General features: G+C 38.8%; 1 long non-coding RNA gene across 2 annotated transcripts in view; it reads left to right on the forward strand.

The window, feature by feature from the left end:
- The first annotated feature begins 5,887 nt into the window (after positions 1 to 5,887).
- The window catches only part of LOC121317164, a 168,155-nt gene continuing 148,081 nt past the window's right edge, over positions 5,888 to 25,961 (forward strand). For both annotated transcript variants that reach the window (XR_005950485.1, XR_005950486.1), the window contains exons 1-2: positions 5,888 to 6,061; positions 7,012 to 7,108. This is a non-coding gene — a long non-coding RNA (uncharacterized LOC121317164). The remainder of the gene's footprint in view (positions 6,062 to 7,011; positions 7,109 to 25,961) is intronic.

A 25,961-nucleotide genomic window follows, 5' to 3' on the forward strand; every position in this document is an offset into this window, starting at 1 on the left:
GAAAAAAATGGACAACAAACATTTACCATGCTTGTACACCCCGAAGTGCAGGAACATTGTATTAAAGGTGGGTTTAAGTTCAAGTGAAAAATTGTTTGATATACCATAAAAACAAAAGCACATTTCACTTGCAGTTTACTGCACATATACAGTGGCTTGCGAAAGTATTGACCCCCCTTGGCATTTTTCCTATTTTGTTGCCTTACAACCTGGAATTAAAATTGATTTTTTGGGGGTTTGTATCATTTGATTTACACAACATGCCTACCACTTTGAAGATGCAAAATAATTTTATTGTTAAACAAACAAGAAATAAGACAAAAAAAACAGAAAACTTGAGTGTGCATAAGTATTCACCCCCCCCCCCCCCCAAAGTCAATACTTTGTAGAGCCACCTTTTGCAGCAATTACAGCTGCAAGTCTCTTGGGGTATGTATCTATAAGCTTGGCACATCTAGCCACTGGGATTTTTGTCCATTCTTCAAGGCAAAACTGTTCCCGCTCCTTCAAGTTGGATGGGTTCCGCTGGTGTACAGCAATCTGTAAGTCATACCACAGATTCTCAATTGGATTGAGGTCTGGGCTTTGACTAGGCCATTCCAAGACATTTAAATGTTTCCCCTTAAACCACTCGAGTGTTGCTTTAGCAGTATGCTTAGGGTCATTGTCCTGCTGGAAGGTGAACCTCCGTCCCAGTCTCAAATCTCTGGAAGACTGAAATAGGTTTCCCACAAGAATTTCTCTGTATTTAGCGCCATCCATCATTCCTTCAATTCTGACCAGTTTCCCAGTCCCTGCCAGTGTTCTCGGGGTGATGAGAGTTGTTGGGTTTGCACCAGACCAGCGTTTTCCTTAATGGCCAAAAAGCTCAATTTTAGTCTCATCTGACCAGAGTACCTTCTTCCATATGTTTGGGGAGTCTCCCACATGCCTTTTGGCGAACACCAAACGTGTTTGCTTATTTTTTTCTTTAAGCAATGGCTTTTTTCTGGCCACTCTTCCATAAAGCCCAACTCTGTGGAGTGTACGGCTTAAAGTGGTCCTATGGACAGATACTCCAATCTCCGCTGTGGAGCTTTGCAGCTCCTTCAGGGTTACCTTTGGTCTCTTTGTTGCCTCTCTGATTAATGCCCTCCTTGCCTAGTTCGTGAGTTTTGGTGGGCGGCCCTCTCTTGCCAGGTTTGTTGTGGTGCCATATTCTTTCCATTTTTTAATAATGGCTTTAATGGTGCTCCGTGGGATGTTCAAAGTTTCGGATATTTTTTTATAACCCAACCCAGATCTGTACTTCTGCACAACTTTGTCCCTGACCTGTTTGGAGAGCTCTTTGGTCTTCATGGTGCCGCTTCCTTGGTGGTGCCCCTTGCTTAGTGGTGTTGCAGACTCTGGGGCCTTTCAGAACAGGTGTATATATACTGAGATCATGTGACACTTAGATTGAACACAGGTGGACTTTATTTAACTAATTATGTGACCTCTGAAGGTAATTGGTTGCACCAGATCTTATTTAGAGGCTTAATAGCAAAGGGGGTGAATACATATGCACGGACCACTTTTCCGTTATTTATTTTTTAGAATTTTTTCTAAATAACAAGTTATTTTTTTTATTTCACTTCACCAATTTGGACTATTTTGTGTATGTCCATTACATGAAATCCAAATAAAAATCCATTTTAAGGCAACAAAATAGGAAAAATGCCAAGGGGGGTCAATACTTTCGCAAGCCACTGTAACACTATAATAGTTACATTTCATAGAGTCACAAACGGTTGATTGGAGACAATTGTGTAAATGTGTTTAATATTTTAATGAAGGATGGTTTGTGTGGATTATATAGTCATGTATAACAATAGGGCTGATTTAATATAGTGTGTGTGTATGTGGATATATATATATACACAAACACACACACACATTAGGCTCAAAACCATTGATTGATTGCTCAAAGATGTTGATCACAAATTTTAAAAAAAAAATGTTTTCACATTACTAGTGTGAAATATAATTAAAGCACCTTGAACAAACTACCTGTAGTCCGTATTTATAACAATGCAGTCTAACACATTTGCCTAGAGACATTTTGCATGATTTAGTGGTATTGAACTACTGACAGACATATCTGTGACATAGGCGGTTTTATATACATAACCTACCTGTTGGTTCATCAATAATACTCATACCTGCTGTAACTACATTTTCAACCGCCGCCATTTTTAATGACCAGGTTTGTTCTTGTGTTGTGGTCAGGTTCACGGTTCTTGGTTAGAGGTCGCTCTATTGCGGTCGAAACGCACCCTAGGTCCTGCTGTAAAATGACCAGCCCCTGTGTAGAAAATGCATAGTTAATTTACATTTATTTAGAACATGTAGTTTTTTATGCATTCTGATTGGACCAAATAAATACTTGTACTAAATATTTGAACGCATAACATGTTTTTGACCCGCAGGTCTTCCATAGTATCTTAATCTCAATATTATTGACTTGCGTCTGTTGACTGTGCCTGTCACAGTAGCGTCAGGGGAGAGAAGCTTTTCTTGCCTAAATACGAAATTAATAACAATAAAAAAAATACATTTATGTAACAGGTTCTTCTGCTCAATTTGCACAGTGTCCCCTGCGTACACTTACTTAGCTGATAACTGGTTCATGAATCCCAATGTGGCTCGATTGGTAGAAAAATCAGTATGCCAGTGCACAAGTCAATTTTGCAAGGCTTTATTTCACACAAACCAACAAGAACACCCATAAACAATCCTCTGATCCCCAGGCTGTACAACAGCGCCCCCTACCCCCAACTGGTTCGACACTGGTTCGGTGCAACTAAATATCTAAAACCCTAATCAATACCCCTTTCACACTGTGCAATAAATACTGTGTCAATTCACTTTTAAAACAGCTAAAAATATGTGTGTTCTGGTTACAGAAATACATACATGATAGAATAAATAGGCTGCGATAAATAGCAATATCAAACAGCACGAACCCCAACCAGACCCTTTGCAAAAAGGCCCCCAATACAGTTTCCTAATAGTTCACTCCAGAGTACCCCCCCCCACCCCCCCTTCCCCAAACCTAACAGTATGCAATATTATTTCTCAGTTGATATGTGGCCACTTCTAATTATTCTTGGCTCCAGACTCCACTCTCCCTGCCACGCTACAGTCCCGCACAAATCTGCCTTTTCTTTCCTCTTCACAGCCTAACGTGGCTGACAGGGTTGTGTCTCCTCTAGTCTACAATGGCCCCTCCTCCTCACGGCGGCACCCCTCTGCAAAGGAATGGGATGCACAAACAGCGCTTACTGCAGGTAGACCCAGCATGGTATAATACCGGTGTAGATGTTATTTACACGTTGTACCTCTATTTGGCCAAAGACTCTCTTAGTGCCTTTCCAGCAGGCCACTAATACTTAATTTTGAGGCTTTTAGCCCAGCGTTGAGTTGCAGCACAATGCTCCTCTCCTGTGCTGTCCTCCCTTGTAGAGATAGTTTACTCCCCCATCTTCTTAGCAGTGCAAGCAAGGAGGAGCTGAAAACAAACAAAAACAAAACCTATGCAAATGCACGGCAAATATTAGTGTCGTGATTCTGTATCAGCTAGTATATTATAATACTGGCCAAATTGGTTGCCCTTCGGCTGCCATGCTGCTCGTTGCAGTCTGCGGGCCAGCTTCGCTCACTTGTTGCTCTTCACAACTATGTTGGTTGGGTTTAACATGTCGTTAATAACTGGTGAGATGTCCTATGAGTTAAAACAAGCTATAGTATCTCCTATTTTTAAAAGTGGGGATGTAACTGTCCCAGGCAACTATAGGCCAATATCTGTCTTATCGGCTTCATCAGAGATCATAGAAACAATTGTGCAAAACCAATTGCCCACTTATCTAATAACAAACAATTTACTCACAGATTATCAATCTGGTTTTAAAAAAGCCCACTCGACTACAACTGCATTATTGAAATTAACAAATGATATATACCACGCTATAGGGGAAAAGAAACTAACTGGTGCCATTTGTATTGATTTTTCCAAAGCTTTCGATTTAGATACTCATACAATACTTCTAAACAAATTAAGTAGTCTTGGAGTTACCAGTACTACATTATCGTGGTTTAAGTCTTACTTATCAAAACGTTCTCAAGCGGTTGTCTTTGAAAATTAAATCTGATTTTCAGCCTATATCCCTAGGTTTTCCGCAAGGGTCATTCTTGGACCACTTTTATTCTCAATTTTTATTAACGAAATACCTAACGTTTGCTTGAGACGTTCAGTGCATATGTATACAGATGATACTGTGGTTTATTATAGTTCTGATAACATCCAGGACTTAACTAAAATACTACAGAGCGATTTTTTAGAACTACAAAAATGGTTTGATAAAAACGGTCTGATATTAAACGATTAAAAGACAAATATCATGTTATTTGGCTCAGAGCATATGATTAATAATACTAGACCCAATTGTACAATTGTGAACAGTAATACTGCACCTTTGGAGAGAGTTGACACTTAAATATCTAGGTGTTTATATAGACACATTGCTTAGATCTGAAAAACACATCACAGATATATATATATATATAGTAGAACTGGAAGGATGCTTGGAGTATTGCATGGTCAACGATACAGTTTAAATTTTGAAGCGATACTTAAACTAGCCCAACAAATTGTGTTCACTATCCTAGACTACAACGATGTGATCTATATGAATGCTTGTCAGGAAGCACTTAAGAAGATCGATACAATGTACGACAGGATATGTAGATTTGTACTTCAGTGTACTCCGCTAGAACATAACTGTACATTATATCTTAAGCTAAATCTGTTATCAACTGCCAATAGAAATAACTTTCACTGGAAACAGATTCTTTTTAAAGGGGCGCATAATATACTACGTGAATAGTATACTGTCTGAATACAGCCTACGTAATTCCAGCCGCACAAAATATTTCAGGGTACTGACTGTTAAAAGTGCTGCTGGAAGAAAATCAATTTCATTTGCTGCTGTTGCTGATTGGAATAACTTACCTATAGAAATTAGATCAAAGACCTCTGCCTGTAATTTTAATTTGTAATTTGAATGTATGTTGTGTGTGTTATCTTTATTTATTCATTCATTCATTTATTCATTTGTTTATTACTATTGTTGTATTTTATGTAAACAGTGTGTTGACTAGACCTTATTTGCAAACGAGCTGAGTGCAGCTCAATATGGCTTTCCTAAATACAGATTTAACAAGCAAACAATATATATTACTGGCAAGAATACGGAACATCGGCCCCGGAATCAAGCTTTGCATGGGGTTACCGCGGGACCCATGCTGCCACTGCTTACGTGTGCCTGTCCCTGTGTGTCCTCAGAAAGGGATACATTTCCAGCCCTTATCATTGCCAGGGGATTAGACCTTTTAAAACATGTCATACACCAGCGTTATCTGTTGACCCTGTCCTAATTATCTTTATATGGCAATGCAGCTGTACCTCTAAAATTGTATCACAACCTTCACTCGCTGCTAATCCATTATAGTATCAGTGTGGTACTGTATGTTTTTTCTTTTTTTTTCTAGGCGTTTATTATGCCCATTTGGTAACTGCACAAAATCCAGTTAAAGTTAATTGTGGCAGACGTTATTTATGAGTGAAAACAACAGCCAAATGCAACACAATTTTGCATCCGACTGTACAGTGAAAATAAACACATTTCTAAATTCCATATTTTACTTTTTAAAAATGACATAATTATACCCGATTGCCATAATAACAACTTTTTGTAGCGTTTCGTGTGTGTGTGTGTTATTACACACATTGACATGATCAACTCTTCCTCGAATTTGCTGCGTTTAAGTGACATCACCGGGACGCGGAAATCCTGCTGTTTATGTTCTTCTATACCCCTGTGTGCTCGTTTGTTAGACTCTTGAAACGTGCAAAACAAGTAATAGTATGGCGGTAAAATCGGGTCCAAATGTCAGGTCACTTTCCAGATACCCTGTAGAAGATTCTTGGAGCTGTAAAAAAACCTTCGAAAACAGATTACTCAATATGAGCTTTTTCAAGGGAGTAAGTGGGAATATTATTATTATTATTATTATTGCATAATAGGAAAACGATATAGTTTGTTTATTTAACGGTGCTGATCGACAATTTGTGAATGTATGTGACATTATATATATTGCGTTGCATGGTTGTTACACTGATATAATCTGTTTTTAAAGTTGCGTTGTTTAAATTCACCTGTGATTAAAAGTAATTCACCGGCGGCAGGTAGTTTTTTGCTTAATCTCACGCTTCAAATAATAAATGCTTGTTTCGTAAACTTTTACTTAGGTAAGTAGTGCATCGCTTAGCAAGATTGTATTTTTTTTTCCAATTATTTGTAGGTACAGTAGAAATATGGTAATAGGCCTGCATGCCGAATTTCATAAAATTAAATTATCATATAGTATTAAAGTTAATACATTTGCTTTAACGAATTATGATTAAGTATTTAGGAGCCGGGTTTAAAATTTGCAACAAGATTAATGCCACTATATTTACATTTTCAATAGATCTGCAGTACATTAACAGTATAAAACGTTCAAGTTTTCATATTTTAAATATTCATGCCAGTTATGAGCCCAATTCTTAACTAGACTGTAGTAGTCGACACACAGTGGTGTTATTAATCCAGGATTAAAATTGCACAGTAGGATGTATCAATGTGAAAAAGATGGTTTTCAGAAGGGGTTTAGAGTAAAATTGCTATCAAGGCTAGGACTAGGTATGTACAGTGGGTGCTGTGGAGAAACAAACCAAAATATACTAGTATCCTATGTACTCTATTAATCTGGGACTGCAAATATTTTTAATTACTAGATTGTTTATGTGTAAATAGAGTACTAAGTATTTATATGGAGTTTTGCATTGCATTTCTACCCTAGAAGCTTTTAACACTTAGCTTTCCTTCTTCTTCCTCATTATCTTCTAATATGAATTTCTTTTCACACATGGTTATTCCTACCATGTCGCAGGTATGATCTTACTTTGGACGATATGAGAGACCTTACTGTAGAGAGAGTTCATTTTCTACTGAAGTTACCACAAACCCAACCACATCTCCAAGACCAGGTACAACAGTGTTTGACCATTCATGACACCATGTTTTACCAACTGTGTGAAATATTAAAAAGCTTCTTCTTTATTTCAAACACCCTTGCTAATAACGCCACACCATGATGTTATTTAAATACAATAGCATAAACCCATTTTTAAATGTTAAACACTAGTATTGGTTGTTTTACATATCACTGGAATTCTGAGATTTTTCCAATTAAAATAGTGTAGCCTGTTACGTAACCCAGCTTATACCTTTCGTTGCATTTGTGTTCCTTCAAAACCTAGAGCCTCAACAATTGTGCTGCTACCTTTTAATAGCCACTAGACCAAGGCCAACTACTGCCTACTGAAGCAGCAATTTCTGACCCACCTTGACCACCTGGCAATTCTGTCATGTTTTATAGAACACCTTCAGTGTTAACAAGTAATACATTACCTCTGCTGGATCCGTATTGTCCATATCGCAGCAATTTTTCTTTCAACATATTCCCGGTAAGTAAACTAGATTTTTTTTTTTCAACTTTTACTCTAGAACATTCTCCAGGAGAAAGTTTTTTCTTCCAAACATGACAGTGTATCCAGTTCATCCTCCTTCTGCAACACTGCTGGTCCTCCGAGTGTAATAAGTGGCATATAGTGGGTACAGAAAACCAGCATTGTTGCAGGATACACTGCGATCCTTGGAAGACATTTTCTTTTTCCTGTGGAATGCGCCTGAGAAATCTGTTGCTCAGCTGATAGAATATAAAAATGTCCCTGTGATACATACAACACGGGGCATAGCAAAGTTAACATAATGCTTTTATTATAAACTTTGGAGGGTGTTCTGTAACACTTTAGATCTAGAAAAAGCATTAGTAAAATATGTACCTGGCAGAAAAATGATATAAACATCTTCCAATTAAAAATAGCACAAGCCTGTTATACCTAAATAGGCTTTTGTTATTTAGATTTCAAAATATCACACACTGAGCTAAAGTGTCTATTGATACCTGCCCTCACCAGTGACAGCTTAGGCCAAACACATCTAGCTTTTCTTCCTGTTACAATAAGACCTAGTCACAAACCCTGCAAGTTATTTGAAGCTGCAGCGTCCCACAATCAATACTGTAAATTAGTTCTTACAATGTTGACCTTGTATTTGTGCTCATGTGCAGTGAAATTATACTTGTATTGGCTTCAATTAATTATCTTTATAACCCAAATCTGATAACCCAAATATTTTAGTCCACATTGACGTGCTTTTTAACTGACAGGATTTTTTTTTTAAAGGAGTGGTAACCAAGGTTTTTAAAATCCATTAAATGAAAAAAAAAAAAAAAAAAAAAAAAAAAATATATATATATATATATATATATATATATATATATATATATACTTACCTGCTTGTAATATTAAAGACATGTGATTAAAAAAGAACTATATGTATAATACAATACCACAATATAAACCACTCTCAAGGGCACTTATTAAGCAAGCAGGCATGAGGAACAGAATTAAACTGCCTGAGCATGGGTGTTACAAAATAAGAATACATACAGTGAAGACTTTTATAGAACGGTCAATAAAGTATGCTATCTCTGCTCCCATTGTGGGACATAGTCAGGATCTTGTACAATTATGCCCCGTTTCCACTGCCTTACAGCTGTCCACGGCAACAAAGCAAGGTGTTTCCACTGCTTGCCCAAGCGGCGGAGAGTGGCTAGCTGGTCACGTTTTGTATCCCCTACGTGATGTTGCCAAACTGGCTACAAAGGAATCATGCAGAGAGGAGGTGTGTAGAATTAAAACCAACAGGGAAACCGCTACCATTGTGATTTTCTTTCGTATCAGTAAAGCCCACACATGACATTGTATTCACCGAAAACAAACTTAAATTGAAGAATGTTCTCCCTGCTTCAGCACACAAGACTAAAGCATGGCTGTTTTTGTTTCTGCTCCCCTTCTTAACCAGATTTATTTTTATTTGTAACAAGCCTATTGTTAAATGTATTTGTTATTGCCGATTTGTTTAAAACAAAAAACAATACAATTCCACAGTGACATTTGATGCGTGGAAAGAATTTCTGAGGTTGGCCAGGTTTGGAAAAAAGCACTGAAATGTTCTTGAATTCTGCGTCTAGCCGTGGGCAGCTGAAGCCTGTAGCGCCAGGTAGTGGAAATGAGTAATAACTTTTAGAGTTTCAACACCACTGACTGGATGTTCATGTGGAACAATGCTAGAGTGCAAGACACAATTAACTGGAACAGACTGCCTGCTAGGCACACCTGCCTTATATTTGGGTTGATATATATTATTGTTGAGTACTGAAAAACTTTTACAGGGTGAATATACAGAGTATATATATATATATATAATATATATATATATATATTATATATTATATATATATATATTAGATATATAGTATATATATAGTGATATAGCCAGGGAGACTTCAGGTTCCTCTCCTGTCCAAAATAGGGACAGATTTTATGTAACTTTTTGTAAAACAAAATTCACTCAAGACAGTTGGTAATACATATGTATTTCCGGAGAGGGACAGATTCCTCCCTATCTAAAACAGGTGGAAACGTATGTTTTGTTTAAAGATAGTTCTGTTGATTGGAAATTGTTTAATTGTTAATTATCCCCTGCACCTGGCTGCTGTTGTAAATTAGAGCCAGGTGCAGGGTATTTAAAGAAAGCAGCCAGTCTGTTCAGGGCTACTGGTGTGTGAGGAGCCTGGTTGATGGTGATTCCAACCGAAACAAAAAGGTAGTGTGAAAAAGCCTTTTTTGTGTGTTCTGTTTTGTCAGAGTGTGTTGCAGGTAAACAGCTTAGCTGTCCTGTGTTAGTTAGGTTCCTGTATGTAGTAGTTAGTGCTCAAGAAAGAGCTAGGTGTTCATTTTGTTTGTTTCTGTTTGTGTTTATTAAAAGTGCGAGTAAGCGCTAAAAAAATCAATTTATGCATCCTGGGTCCTGAAGTAAAGGGGCAACGAACCTTGAATTGCAGAATTCATCACTATATATATATATATATATATATATATATATATATATATATATATATATATATATATATATATATATTAGAAGTCTCCTCCAGTGAGAAATTCCAGTGAGAAGGAGAAGTGAAGACAGCAATTCCCGTTTCAATTACATCCACAGCGCAAAGGAATTTGTTGTTTGCTTTCCCCCACAAATGTTAGTGCTGATTTTTAACGTGTGAATGAATGACCACCTGAAATATATTATGATTATTATTCATGCTATTTGGAGGGAGGTGGCTCCTTCCTTGTTCAGAATCTATTGTGCTTTGAGGAAGACCTACGGGTTGAAACATGTAAGCTATCGTTGTGGTTTTTAATATGTTTAAATAAAGACTATTGCTTTTATTGAGAATTCCTTTGCGCTGTGGACTTAATTCACCTTTTGTTTTGCTTTTTGCATTTGACACAGTCCAGTTGGGCTTCACAGACAACCTTTCTTTGTATTTTCATTAGTTTCCTCAGGTTTCTTTTGACCTTTTGATTTGTGCATAAGTTTAATCTATTGCATCTATTTTATCTTATTGCAGGTAGAAAATAAAAATGACTTAATTTGTAAAAGCCTAGCAATGGTAGAAGTGATAAGCACGGCTGATATGAACACTGCAGTAAATGTGAAGTAGTTGTAGTAATAATAATAATATATTTTTATTTTTATGTAGCGCTTTTCATAGTGGACCACCATCAAAAAGTGTTTTACAAGAGACGAGACTAGGGTGTATGAACTACGTATCAGCTGCAGAGTCACTTAAAAAAGGACCAAAAAGAAAGTACGCAGAAAGAGTACATGGAACTGCAAACGCAAAAAGGAAGTTAGAAAGGCCAAGAGAGCCCAAAAGACAGAGCACAAGGATGTTAACTGACTTGCTCAGGGTCACACAGTGAGTCAGTGGCTGAGCTGGGATTTGAACCGGTGCCCTCCTGCTTATAAGCCCATTTCTTTAACCACTGGACCACACAGCCTCCTGTACATAGATCTTTTACTGACTGTTCTGGGATGGTTCCTAGGAAGCTTCAGTACATCTGTCTGAATGTCAAACTTTTCACTGGCATATAAGAACAGATTATACAATTGTAATGAAGAGCATTCCAGATAAGCTGTGTACTGGGTGTTATGCGCATTGAAAAATATGAATTACGTATGATATTTAAATTGCATGCCTAAAGAATACGCTATTTTGCTGTACAGCTCAAGGTCACATATATCAAGCTTCTTGTACTTTGTTGGTTTTCTCATCGCCATCTTAGTCCACATCAACCAAACCTACCAATGTACCTATCTGTCAACCACATGGAAGGTAAATCTATATAATAAATAGAATATTTGCTTTATTGCAACATAAAATATTTTTTTTCAGAGGCATAGTTACACAGTGCACGCTTTTTATTAATACAAAAGAGCTGACTTCACTGCAGAGGTGGCAAACTGTTACAGTAGCAGAGTATCACCCACCTCCAGACAGCAGAGAACTGGGGGAATACCTGCTGGTCCCGCCGAAGGACCAATCGTTGAAACATTCTTGGAGACATAAACCAACGTGGGAGTACTGCTTGCTGCTCCCACCTCCACTACAAGACGGAGACCGCCTGCAGCTTTCCCCTCTACCACTAGAGGAAGGACCAGGACGTTTTGCTGAAATGCCCATTGCATAGGCTGGGGAGGCTATAAAAAAGGAAGAACCGCCCGTCTGCAGTGGCCGGGAAGAGGGCCAAAACCCGCACCCCAGCTTGTCCTGACTCCCCGCACATCATCCTCATCTTGAATATTGTGTGCAGTTCTGGTCACCTCGCTATAAAAAAGATATTGCTGCATAGAAACCGCGAAAGAGGATGCCTTCAGAATTATCCGGGCTTAAAATGCCTGCATATGCACCAGGCTAAAAGCCCTGTTCAGTCTTGAACAAAGAAGACTACGTGCGACCTAATTCAAGCATTCAAAATTCTAAAAGGTATTGACAGTGTCGACCCAAGGGACTTTTTCAGCCTGAAAAAAGAAACAAGGACCAGGGGTCACAAATGCACATTCGAACAGAAAATAGGAGACACTTTTTTACACAGAGAATTGTGAGGGGAATGCAGGCATGCTCCGCACCGGCTGCCGGGGTTCCTGCTGGAAGCCTCCGCACCACCCAGGGTTGCCTGCTGCTCCGCACCGCCCGGGGGTTGCCTGCTGCTCCGCACCGCCCGGGGTTGCTGCTGCGCTCGCTGTCTGGGGTTGCACCGCCCGGGGTTGCCTGCTGCTCCGCACCGCCCGGGGTTGCCTGCTGCTCCGCACCGCCCGGGGTTGCCTGCTGCTCCGCACCGCCCGGGGTTGCCTGCTGCTCCGCACCGCCCGGGGTTGCCTGCTGCTCCGCCTATATCTGCTTCGCACCGCCCGGGGTTGCCTGCACTCCGCACCTCCCAGTTGCCTGGTCCGCCGCCCGGGGTTGCCTGCTGCTCCGCACCGCCCGGGGTTGCCTGCTGCTTCGCACCGCCCGGGGTTGCCTGCTGCTCCGCACCGCCCGGGGTTGCCTGCTGCTCCGCATCGTCCGGGGTTGCCTGCTGCTGTACGTCGTCCGGGGTCGCCGGAACTGCTTCGCCAGGGGTCGCGGCTAGCTCTGGGGATGTGCTGGCTTCTGATGTAAGCTGACAGCCTTTCCGCTGTCAGCTAGGGATCTGCTGGTTGTGAAGAGGAGGATGGAGGTCCGGGGACCACCAACCCCAGCAGCAATTTCGCTGCAGGAAGTACTGTAGCAGGACCCCCACAAGAGGGAGTTGCCGACTACGAAGAGAGGGGGGGGATTGGAGTTATGGAGATCACCAACCCCAGCAGCTTTTCCGCTGCTGGAATTGCCCCGGCTGAATTGCAAGTCTGCTGACAGCCTCACCGTTGGCAGCATTTCCACTGCCAGTGGTACAGCGGGAGGAGAGACTCGCCCCGCTGTCAGCATGCCTGGCTACTGGCAACATTGCCGCCCATGAACCCCTTGGCCCCGGACTTTGAGCAAGACTTTTGAGATTTTAAGGGGGCAGGTGGCTGTTGAGGCCAGGTGTGATCACGGGGAATTGCACTTAATTAATTCACATGCAGTTGTACCGAGACTCCAGTTGAATGATTGATTAGCAATTGAGCCTCGGTACATAAAAGCAGCATGTTTTCACACACTCGGGGTTGTGTATTCATGAGTGGACAAATAAATGTAATGTGACATGTTTTAGAGAACAGCGTGCACTTTTATTTTGGTCGACAAAAACTCAAAACAAGTAAAAGAAACTAGTTCATGGCAGCACAGCGAAATGAAGACAGTACTGTTTCAGAGATGTTACCACAGTCAGCCACTCTTACTGGTGATGACCCCTTGAAACTACAGGAGTGTTCCTCTCCAGCAGGCGATTAAAAATAAAAACCTGAAAAGTCTTCATTATATAAGTATTCACCCCCTTTGCTATGACACTCCTAAATAAGCTCAGGTGCAACCAATTGCCTTCAGAATTCACATAAGTTAAATGGAGCCCATCTGTGTGCAACAAAAGTGGTTCACATGATTTCAGATTAAATATACCAGTCTCTGTAAGGTCCCACATTTGGGTATTGCATTCAAAGCAAATATACTATCATGAAGACCAAGGAGCTTTCAAAACAATTCCGGGGTAAAGGCACAGATCAGGGGAGGGGTATAAAAAGATTTCAAAGGCATTGAATATCGATTGGAGCACAGTCAAGTCGATCATTAAGAAGTGGAAGTTATACAGCACCTCTCAGAATCTGTTTAGAACAGGCCGTCCTCCCAAACTGAGCTGCTGGTTAAGAAGGGCCTTGGACAGAGATGCCACCAAGAGGCTAGAGACAACTGTGGCTAGAGACAACCTACAGCATTCCATGGCTAAGATGGAAGATACTGTCCATGTGTCAACAATAGCTGAGGTACTCCACAAATCTGGCCTGTATGGAAGACTGGTAAGAAGGAAGCCATTTCTGAAAAAAGCCCATGTAAGATCCCGCTTGGAATTTGCATAAAGGCATGTGGGAGACTCTGAAAAGATGTGGCAAAAGATTCTGTGGTCCGATGAAACAAAAATTGAACTATTTGGCCTAAATGCAAAGCGCTATGTCTGGCACAAACCCAACACAGCACATCACCCAGGTAACGCCATCCCTACTCTGAAGCATAATGGTGGCAGCATCATGCTACGGGGATGCTTTTCATCAGCAGGGACTGGGAAGCTTGTCAGGGTAGAGGGCAAAATGGATGGAATTAAATACAGGCAAATCCTTGAGGAAAACCTGCTTCAGTCTGCAAAAGACTGAAGACGGGACAGAGATTCACCTTTCAGCAGGACAATGACCCAAAGCACACAGCCAAAGAGACACTGGAGTGGCTTAAAAACAAGAATGTCCTAGAGTGGCCCAGACAAATCCTGGACTTGAATCCGATTGAGAATCTGTGGCAAGACTTGAAGATTGCTGTCCACCAATGATCCCCATCCAACTTGACAGACCTTGAACAGTTTTGCTGTGAAGAATGGGCGAATATTGCACGATCCAGATGTGCAAACCTGGTAGAGACTTACCCCAAAAGCCAATAGGCTGTAATTGCTGCCAAAGGTGGTTCTACCAAGTATTGACTCGAGGGTGAATACTTATCTAACCAAGACATTTCAGTTTTTTTTTTATTTTTAACTGTTGTTTCACAATAAAAATTCTCTTGCCTCTTCAAAGTGTTGAGTTGTGTTGTGTAAATCAAAGGAAAAAAAAACAACTAATTTAAATGCATCAAGATTTCAGGTTGTAACACAACAAACTGAAAATGTCCAAGGGGGATGAATACTTACTATAGGCACTATAATAGACTTGGACTGTATTTTTTGTTATCTGTTATCGATTAACAACGATAAGTGTTCACTGTTTCAAGTGCCGTTAGTCATGAGAAACTGTGGATTCTGTTCTTACCAATTCAACACTGAGTTGTTTATGCCACTTAAAACATTTCTTTCTAATTAATACTTGTTCCATGATGAGATTCAATTGATTGATTGATTGTTAATTTGGTAATTGGATTCGGTTTTTGTTCTTTTGTTACGCTTAGTTCAAACAGTTTGTTTCTCACACTGCGGCAATGTAGTCATGAGTTCCTCGTAGTTTGAGTTCGAAGTCTCACACAGATAAGTGTCTATTGACTATGTTTTTGATGTAGAGCATGAAAGTGGCATTAGAAAAATTAAAATGCAAAAAACAAAGGAATGTGAAGTGGGAACAGAGAGGAATGTTATTGATCATTGTGGCAGAGCACAGCTCTGCCCTTCAGAAATTGGCAGGGATGGGGTTAAATTCCCCTACCTCCCTGGGTTCATTGTGTTCAGGTGGCTGGGGTTGATTAGGTGATTAGTTTAATTAACGATCAATCAGTGCCCAGCCACCTGACATAAAAGGAGGCCTCTGCTTCTCATTTGGGGAGAGGGAGCTGAGGAAGCAGGTTGGTGTTTTGTTTGTATGTTTGAAAGTTTGAATCCAGTGAAGGCATTGCCCAGCCTGGAAATTGTTATTTTTGCTTTTTGTCTTGCTTTATTTGTGTTTAAATCCCTTTATTTTGGCCCTTGTGTCCTTTCATTTTTGTGTTTATTTATAATAAAATAGTAATTTTTTTGAACTACAGACTGTCTCTGGGCCTCTATCCTCTCGACATCCTGCCACAATCATTTTGCCAAACATAAAACAGATGCAGACCTAAATATCATTGTAAGCGATCAATTTTCGAGCAGTCCGTAAGTGGGCTGTAAGCTTGTTTGAACAGTGGTTAAAGCCAGGAAGAAATGCAAAAGCTGTGTTTAAATCTAATGACTGTAATTGATGGAGGTTTACAAAGTGATGACAAAATTGCTTTTGTTCCTGAAAAAAAAGTATTTTTTGCTGTTTAAACGAGGAATGAAAAACTACATCTCCCAGAATGCCATAGCTATCCCAGAATGCTGATTGACTGGCAATCAGTTAAACTAATACACCTGTTTGTAATTTAACAAGCCATGCAGTTATAAAAGGACAGGTTTCAAAGACAGTAGCTGTTTTTGGGAAGGCAAGGAGCTGTATGTAGACCTGAATGCGGTGCACGGTAAAACAAATTATGTCAAGTCTGTGATTTGTGAGGTAGTCTTGGGACAGGGGGGGCTAACCTTTCACAGACCAAGAGCCAACAAAATAAAATATATAGCGACAAAGAGCCACAAACTTTAAAAAGTGCTTAATTTACCATTTCACTAATTTTTTACTGCAGTTACTATCACCCACACACTATAAAAAGCTGACCTTTATTTTTTTCTGTACATACGTAATATTGATATCCAAACGAATACATTTTCACTATATATAAAAGCATAGTTTTGTTTATTTGGGTGAATAGCTAACTATCATTTATTTTCTTATACCACATTCCTCAGTGTGACTTTTGGCATTCTTTACTATACACATTGTTGTAAATGGATACAGTCTACCATGTGATGTGAGAGCTGCAGGTCTGAAATTTGCTTTTGCAGTTAATTGTTGTTTGAACATAAGATAGCAATAACATCCCTAAGGCAAGTTTTCACAAACTCGCCTTCAGAGTAGGTTTTTTTTTTGCATAGGCAATGTTCCAGGCCACTTGTTAGGAGTCGGCTAGAGTTGCGGTCTAAGATTGTTTGGCAAAATTGGTAAACATTTGCGTCTGTTTATCCTTTTGCATTTTACAGACAGCAGTCATTTTGACAGGTACATTTTAATCAGCTCCAATATGAAAACGAAATACAGACTTTCAGATAAAACTCAAAAGATGTATTCATGAACAGAATATCTAACATTTGAAACACCATATTTAAATGGAAATTAGCACATGTAAGGCATGACTATCGTGGCGCTTCTAGCGTTAACTTTTAAAGCCAGAAGTTAAGAATCTTTTGGAAATTCTTTGTCAGTGTGGGCATGGTTTGTAGTGAAGTAATGCTGTAGATTTGAAGGTTTGAACTGTGACATAAAGGCAAGTGCCCGGTTGCTTAACACCTTAATTGAAATTCCCCCCTTAGTTTTCCCAAATGTTATACTTAAGAAATATTGGAATTCCAAGTATTTCCCTTAAGTTAGTTAACCATTGCACAAAATTACTTTAGGGGATAACCAAGTGAAAATACTTAAATGTCCTGTTGAGGCCCCTTAAATCGAAAACACTATGGCAGCATTTTTGGAAATTGAAGAGGACAGAGCCACACTTAGCAGAAGGATTTGCAGAGAGAAAATCCTTTGGATATAATGGATGAGGAACAATTACAGGGCTGTACGTTTAGATTTTTAACTACTGGCCCCTTGGGCCACTGAGCTAGTGTTTTTACTGGCCCAGGTACAATTTTATCTGGCCCAATATATTTATATATTTTTTCATGATGGTTTTTATTTTCAATATGTTTCTAACTGTTCAGTAACCAAAGAGAGCCCACGTCTCAAAAGAAAGTGGCTAAACAAAGCCTTTCAATATACGTTACTTCAGCCATTCAACACGTATATAGCAAGTGCTATAAGAAGTAATCCAAACTTGGGTAACATTGAAATTAGAAAGGTAATTTAACATATGATGAATATAAAGACATACTGTACTTACAGTACAACAATGCAGTAACTATAAGACAAGGCAAGATACTTGGAGTTGGAAAAGAGTTTTTATTGATTTTTTTAACTCTGGACTGCTGTTCAATGTAAAACTTCTACTGTTGACTTTCTGTGAATGGATGGAGTAACGACAACATTTGCACTGACCATTAAAAGTACAACCAGGTGTCCTTGAATTATGTACAGGTTATTGAATAAACAAAGTAACTTGACTTAGATTCATCTGATGTCAGTACTTGATGGCTAGTTGTAATTAGTAATGTTAAACTACTGTAATGTCGGAATGTTCTTTCTATTTTGGACAGGTTACAATATTTACACTAAGATTATTTTATAAATATTATTTGTTAGAATTAAACAGATGTAGAATATTAGGTTGCTATATGATAGGTGTTATTTGATTCTGAATGCACTACAGCAAAAATTATTTGGTGGTTTGCGCAATATTGTGCTACTGTTGCTTTAATTGGAAGAGATACGCGTTGTGACGTTGCTGCTGCTCATTGAGTTCTGTATTTTAATTCAGCAAATAACAGAAAAAACGTGTGCCTAAGGAAATAGGGTATAGAGGGAAGAAATCTCATCTCGGACATTGTTTGAACACTTTGTGAACCCGGCTAAACTTTACCAGCTTACACTGTTATGCTGTCTGCTTGTGCACACGCATTTGCCTTTTACTCTTGGTAGTGCAAGGGACAAGACTTCGGGTAAGCAATAAGGCACGACAGGGTGTGGGATATACTCTAATATCCACACGCCCCGGGTGTGTTATAAGTCACGAGGCGAAGCCGAGTGGCTTTAACCGCCCGGGGCATGTGGATATTAGACTATATCCCACACCCTGAAGTGCCTTATTGCACTTATAAAATGCATCAACCAACATTACAAATAGAAAAAAAAAAAAAGGTAAAAAAATGTTTTAATTAACATAAAAATGTAATTTTTATTAAATATCCTTACACCTCTCCCTGAACTTAGAAAAAATAGTCCCTTAAAACATAAAAAAATAAAACCAAAAATGCGTTAATTAAAAAATTATTTAAAAAAATTATTCCATCATACCTGGACACATTTAAAAGGTATGGCAGGAACTGTCGAGATGAATTTATAAATGTACAGCATCAGATCACACAGCTGCGCAGGGGGTGGGTCCAGTGGCAGCAGGCAGGCAGATTGAAGAACGGACAGCGGGAGCAACCGCAACAAAACATCTTTTAACCCCAAAGTCTCTTTTAAGAGGGACCAAAATATTTTGTGAAAAGCTGAAAGTTTAAGAGATATTTTTTAAACTATTTATTTTAAAAATGTGATAGGGAAATGCCGTAGCAGAAGGAACAGAGCGATCAGAATGGCGAGTTTTTAATTTATTTGAATACTTTTGCTTTTTTTTTTCACTACTTTAATCATTGGTGTCCAGTTCAGATTAATTTAATATCTCATGTACACTTCGGTTTCCCAAAAGTTAAACAGTTACATAAATCTCGTCGGTCATGTTTATTGCGATAAATCCAATATGTTTGCCATTTTTGTTTTTAAATTCTAGTGTATGGATATCTGCCAGTGATTTGCCCTATTTTGAAAAAAGTGCAAACCCACGGTGATATGTTGTAATATCAACACCCCCATGTTTTGACCAATCAGGATAGAGTATTTAAAATACCCATTTTATAAACAATAAGGTTGCACCTTGTGTATTCAAATAGGAAACTATTCGAAGTTCCCACCCCTTATCTTAATTATAAACACTGTTAAAACAATATTCATAATACAAAATAATAGCAATCATATATAGAGCATTGGCGCTTGTGTAGCATCTCCCAAGTCAGCGGCAATCTTGCTGAGCGATACCAAAGAGTCCTGGAAAGATTCTGAATGGCATTTTTGACCTGAACGCATCGGATCCCAAATAAAAGTTAGACACTTCGATCGCATATCTGGGTATCCATCGGGACATCTTACTGTGAAACTGGATATGATGTAAACAAAATGTTGAATTCACAACAAATAAAGCTGCTGTTTTATCTGCAAGTCTGGGAAACTGACGCCAAACAAGGCAAAACGTTACTTTTTTTTCTCTGTCATAATGAAGCCCCCACTCTAAATGTTCGTCTTCATTTTTTTTCATAATTACATTCTTTATGATTTCAGTTCTTTCCTTTGGCGTATTGGTTACTTAGTTGTAGCAAACCCGATTTGTAAAATATATGCCGCGGGAGCGAGTACAGACACAGCACTTCGGTACGCAGTCTCAGATTCTGACTGCACAACAAATATGACGCGCGGCGAGAAAGTTAGGATTAGTACGTATGATTTTTTAGATTTTAGTTTCTATGATTTTAAAAAATGTTTGTAAATTAATTTTCAGCTTTTTGACACACTGGCCCGTTTTCCTGGATTCATAAAATGGAAGCCATATGCACTGTATATATATATATTATACTAGTTAAATGTAACCGGCCCAGTCGGGCCTGTGGTGCTTCATAACTACTAGCCAAACTGCGCTCTCTACCGGCCCCGGGCCATGGTTAATGTCGAACCCTGAATTAATAACAAACTATTAATTTGACCGAAATACTGACTTTTAAATGTCTGTATAATGCTTGAAGCAGATTAACAAACCCAAACAAGAAGAAATCACGCATTGCCCCCTGTTCTTCAAATACAGCGGTAGCACTTCGTTTTTTCGCAGCTGGTGGCTTTTTATTACTATAATAATGAATACTTAAAAACAAAACAAACCCCCCCCCCCCCCCCCCCCCCCCCCCCCCCCCCCCAAAAAAAAAAAAAAACAAAACAAAAAAAAACACATTTGGCCGGTCGCATAACATCTTAAGTGAGATAATCGTATTCTGTTAAATACAAGATACTGCTCTCACTTTTGCTGCGAACACAGCCGTACAAATTGTTTAAACACATATGTATAGTGTACGTTTTTTGTAGATTTACCTGTTTTTTGTGATGCTATTCTGAAATCAGAATAGATATCTATTTATTTTTATCTCGTGAATGCTGCGATTTACCATTAAATTTCTTGCATTCACACATTCAGTTATTTCAGCCATTTCTTCTGCTTCATGGCAGTTGTCAAATTCGAACATAATTTGCCTGTTATTATTTGCTTTATTTTATTATATTCCTCCATAAGTATTATGCTTTCCTCCTCTGTCCAGTTGGAGTTTCTTTTTTTATTTTTTATCAGCCATACTGTAGTTTTCCTTAACTGCCCAAATGTTGCCATGGAGACAGGATTTACAGAGTACAGTAAACTACTTGCCTATTGGTTGAAATCTTAAATAGTCCATGCATACTTCAGTGTTTTCCCTTAGCTAAGGAGAGCGGTTAAGATGTTTTGTGCAACACCCTTAAGTTTTTCCATTAGCTAAGTGTCACACTTAAGTGAAATACTTAATAATAAGAAGTTTTATGCAACCGGGCACTGGCAAATAAGGCACAGGAGTTTTCCATTGCGTTCAACAAAAACATTACTCTTCCACTCCGGTAAGGTTTGATATTCATCTTCTGCCATTATGAACAAAACAGAAGCCGGTCCTGTTCAAAATAAAGTTAACAGTTTCCAAGCTTCTGTAACTTGAGTCCTGAATGCACAGTAAAGCATGGGTGGATATGATTTGCTAGTTAGTTGCTATGTAAAAAAAAGTGTTGCTGCCATGCTACTGAGTGGCTAAGGTCAGAAATGGATCAGCTTGTGATGAAAAAAAAAAAAAACTCTGAGACTTATTGTAAAAATAATACACATATATAAAAAGAATAAATAAATAACTTATTCATTGTGTAATGAAATATATGGGAAGTTTGAAGAGCTGCATTTTGACCACAAAAGAGCTGCATGCGGCTCGGGAGATGTCGGTTGGCCACCCGTCTTGGGACAAATATCCAAATATTCAAACAAAGATTTTTTTTTTACATGTATTCGGATGCAAAAATCTAATGTTTGTGTTCACTAGAAATGACAAAAATACCTTGCACTTTTATTTACCGCCTCACCAGAAGTTGTTTAAAAAGAGCTCTGTGTGATATGTGAGATCAGGGTGCGAAATAACCAATGACAACGGCGCCAACTGCCCCAATGCCTGTCAAAAAAAAAAAAAAATTACGGCAAAAGCTGCCTGTAAGCCCGCCCGTCATTGCCGTCGGTGTCCATCAGCACCAGCACATGTGATCTACAACCCATTCACAAACTTGCTCCGTGTCAGCTGGCCTGTTCTCTGTCTAATCTCGTCCTGCGAGGAAGTGACTCTACCATAATGTATTATTGTTGCGATTCTTTTTACTGTACACCTCCCAGCACTGTGCTACGAGAAAGACGTACTGTACCTTTGTTTAATGGACAAACAGAGGGAGGGACACTGTTAGACTGAGTGCATTATGACCGCGCTTCAAGGAATTTTGAATCGCATGTGTTCACTGGCAGTGTCACTGTGTGTTTTTTTCTGCCTGTGAGCACCATTCGAACTCAAAAACGTTTTTTAAAAAAAAGAAGAACTGTTTAAAGCGGCAGCAAACTGTTTTAACATTTAGTTTATGTTCAGTTAAGCAATGAGTGCACAACAATTTGTCCCTAATAATAATAATAATAGTAATAATAATAATAATAACACTATGTAACACAATTTTTGTTCCTGGGTAGTAAGTGTTATTTCCTAATTGCTTATGCCTCAAAAGTATAGAAAATGGCTATTATTCCCCACAAACTTTGCTTTTGTGACCAGGGCAGTGATATTTCAAAATATCACTATTTCCAATGGGAAAATGTGTGTCTTTTCGTTCACATAAAGTCAGAAAAAAACAACATATGAATCCAAATTAACATGTATTTATACTAAAGTAATACAAAGATGACTACAAAAGATTTAGAAGTGAGCAGTTTTTCGAGATTTACAATTATACTGTATTTAGTTTGAGTTTTGTTTTTCAAAGTCGTGTTGTTTGTACAGGTTTTGTGACAGCAGTTAGCAAACTACAGTAATGCAGACACTGCAGTTCGAGCAACTCATTTGACTACTATGATTATCAAACTCCAGCCGTGTGTAAATCTTCAACCAGTTTACCTGAAAATCTATCTTTAACTTTCCCTTCACTGACATCGCTTGTTTGTGCTGTTGTATCACTAAGGCTGTATCTAATCCTCTAATCTAATCTATGTATTAGTCAGTGGTGTGTGACAAGTTTAGTAAAAAAAATAAAATACCCTGAATATTTTTGGCCAAATTTCCCTTTGTATTTTTCATTATGAAAGTTTGTTGTTTTTAAATTTGATTTTTTATACCATTTTACAAAGGAAAAGTGACCTATGTTTTATTTTAGTAAGAATTAATGTGTGAATCACTTAGAAAATCGTAGCCCTACTTTTAGCAAACAATATGAAATTTAAATCGCAAGCCATTTTCTAAGTGTTACGTTTGAAATGCATAATACTGTTCTAAATAGCTAATTGTTGAAATGGTTGTTGCGGAAAAAAATGCTATTCGCTTTTCTGTTGAATTGTTGTGACTCGCTGTGTGAAGTAACTTACAAAAAAATGATGGTGAGTAAGTAGATTCAAGAAAATGCAGAGATCTGCCCCTTTGATCCCAGTGGCATTATCTCTTTCGATCTCTCTGAGAACCTCTGGGTCCAACGCCAGTCCCTGGGAGCCTTTTAGCCCCTTTATGCTTTGCATTCCAAAGTCTTACAGCCTGGCCCCTTCTGGTCCACAGCATTGTTATCTTTTTTAGCTTGCAGTCAATGCTTGGCAAGAAACTTGTAGACGCAATGTCTCTATCAATTGTTAGCAGTACATGCAATTTGAACCAAACAGTCTGCTATCTGCAATATTAGTCTCTTTTCAGAAAAAAACACCAGTATAGCTCTGCCAGTCCACATGCGTAGCAAACTGCTAATCAATTCTCGATCCATGTTTTCCAACACTGGTTTTGTTAAAGAATCCAGTTTTCTATGGGTTTGCAGCACAAACTAGATTCTTTAATCAACAATAGATCTGCCCCGCACTCCCCTTCCCTTCAAAGCCACTCAGCCACTTACAGTTACAACACTTGCAGAATTAATCAATCAAAAGGTCAAAGGGTGAAATCACAAAAATGTTATGAAATAGTGGTTAACTTTACCTTAATACCTTGTTTACAAAGGGTGGTAAGATAAAGTTACATTTCTAAATTCCAGGAACTGTATGTTATTATTCTTTGTGGTACAAATATTAAAATAAAATTAATAAATGCATTATTTTGTATATGTGACTAATCATGCATTTATTGTGTGATTTATTTAATGTAAAATTATATTTTATAAAAATTGAAGAAGAATTTGTATGACCCCCTTCTCAATACAGTTCAGTGGATTTTTTAAAAAAAGTTCTAATATAGTCTATACATCAGTATTAAAACCATATGAATTATTTGTGTTTATATATGTATTAGACATATTGCATGACAATCAAATTGGCTTATTGTTATCATGGATTTAAAACAAACATGCATGCAAAAGAAATAAAAACATCTGCAGTGTTACTCCCCCCTGCTGAATTATTATTTATTGAACCCTAATCACAGTAACAGTACAGCTCTTGTAAATGTTTACTATAGAAAAATGCATTGCAAATTTAATGCTACATATTGAAGCAATGAGGTATGGTACAGCATGTTAAAAACATGGTAAATATACAGGATAACTACTGGAAAAATGCAAAAATCACTGCAAATTTACCATGGTAACTTTTAGTTTAAGGGAGCGTACATAAACACTGACTCCCTTAAAGTCAGTGCTCGAGTCCTGCCGGAACACACCAGAGGTTATTGGAACTGTTTTGGAACTGTTAAGTATAAAAACAGCAGGGATGTAACTGTAGTGTTATAGTATTTACTCTTTAGCACTGTATGTGCATGTTTATTATATAAATTAATGAAGCCCTTTTAGTTTATATTTGCTTGAAACCAGCAGTCCAGATAAGCTGTGTACCTGCCGTTTTTACCCATTAAATCCGAAATACGCACTACATTTTAAATTGCAATTTTGCTGCACAGCTTGTCTGCATCCCCTAAAACTTCCACTAACCAACGTCTCCCAGAATACATGTCTTCATTTACTAGGAAACTACTCCAGAAAAACCAACAAACATCCATTCTTAGGCTAGCGCTGTTGTCTTTACAGCCAATCACAGCAAGAATAAGAACAATTAGAAGCTACACAGAAGCTAAACCTGTGTTCCTCTGAACGCTCATTAGTACTGTAGCATGGCTAGTCTACATGGGTCGCTGGTGTGCGGTGAGCTGAGGACACCCTGTTGAATAGCCTGAACTGAATTGGTGACCTCCAGGCAATAGGGCGCATCCTGTGCTCCTCGTGGAGCGCCTTTACCAGATAAGAACAGAAGAACATAAGAAAGTTTACAAATGAGAGGAGTCCATTCGGCCCATCTTGTTCGTTTGGTTGTTAGTAGCTTATTGATCCCAGAATCTCATCAAGCAGCTTCTTGAAGGATCCCAGGGTGTCAGCTTCAACAACATTACTGGGGAGTTGATTCCAGACCCTCACAATTCTCTGTGTAAAAAAGTGCCTCCTATTTTCTGTTCTGAATGCCCCTTTGTCTAATCTCCATTTGTGACCCCTGGTCCTTGTTTCTTTTTTCAGGCTGAAAAAGTCCCTTGGGCGACACTGTCAATACCTTTTAGAATTTTCAATGCTTGAATTAGGTCGCCTTCTTTGTTCAAGACTGAACAGATTCAATTCTTTTAGCCTTTCTGCATATGACATGCCTTTTAAGCCCGGAATAATTCTGGTCCGCCACCCGGGAGCCCAAATATTGCAGATTTGAGGATGAGACTCCACGAACCAAACACAGTAGATGTGACTCTAACCAAAGCCATGAAAATTGAGATTGTGTATTTGTCTTAACAACATTTCAGAGAACTCGGATCATGTGATGGAGGCATGGCGGTTTTCTATCGACCTCAATTGAGTGACATGACTTCAGAAGGGGCGTGGCCTCCAGGAGCAAAGGAGGAGCGTGGCCTCCAGCTGGGATGACAACTTTTGCCAGCTGCAGCTCAGACAACAACACAGACTGAAAATGTTAGTTTGATACCTAGCAACCAGCAAATGATGCAGAACATCTTTCAATCCATTCTGAATCAACTGCATGCACTCAGTTGTCAGTTAGCACAGAATAATGCCAAGGCAATGCACCGCTATAGGCTATGCTCCACAGCTTAC

Source organism: Polyodon spathula, chromosome 6 (genome assembly GCF_017654505.1).
Source record: "Polyodon spathula isolate WHYD16114869_AA chromosome 6, ASM1765450v1, whole genome shotgun sequence".
In the NCBI taxonomy this organism is placed as follows: Eukaryota; Metazoa; Chordata; class Actinopteri; order Acipenseriformes; family Polyodontidae; genus Polyodon; species Polyodon spathula.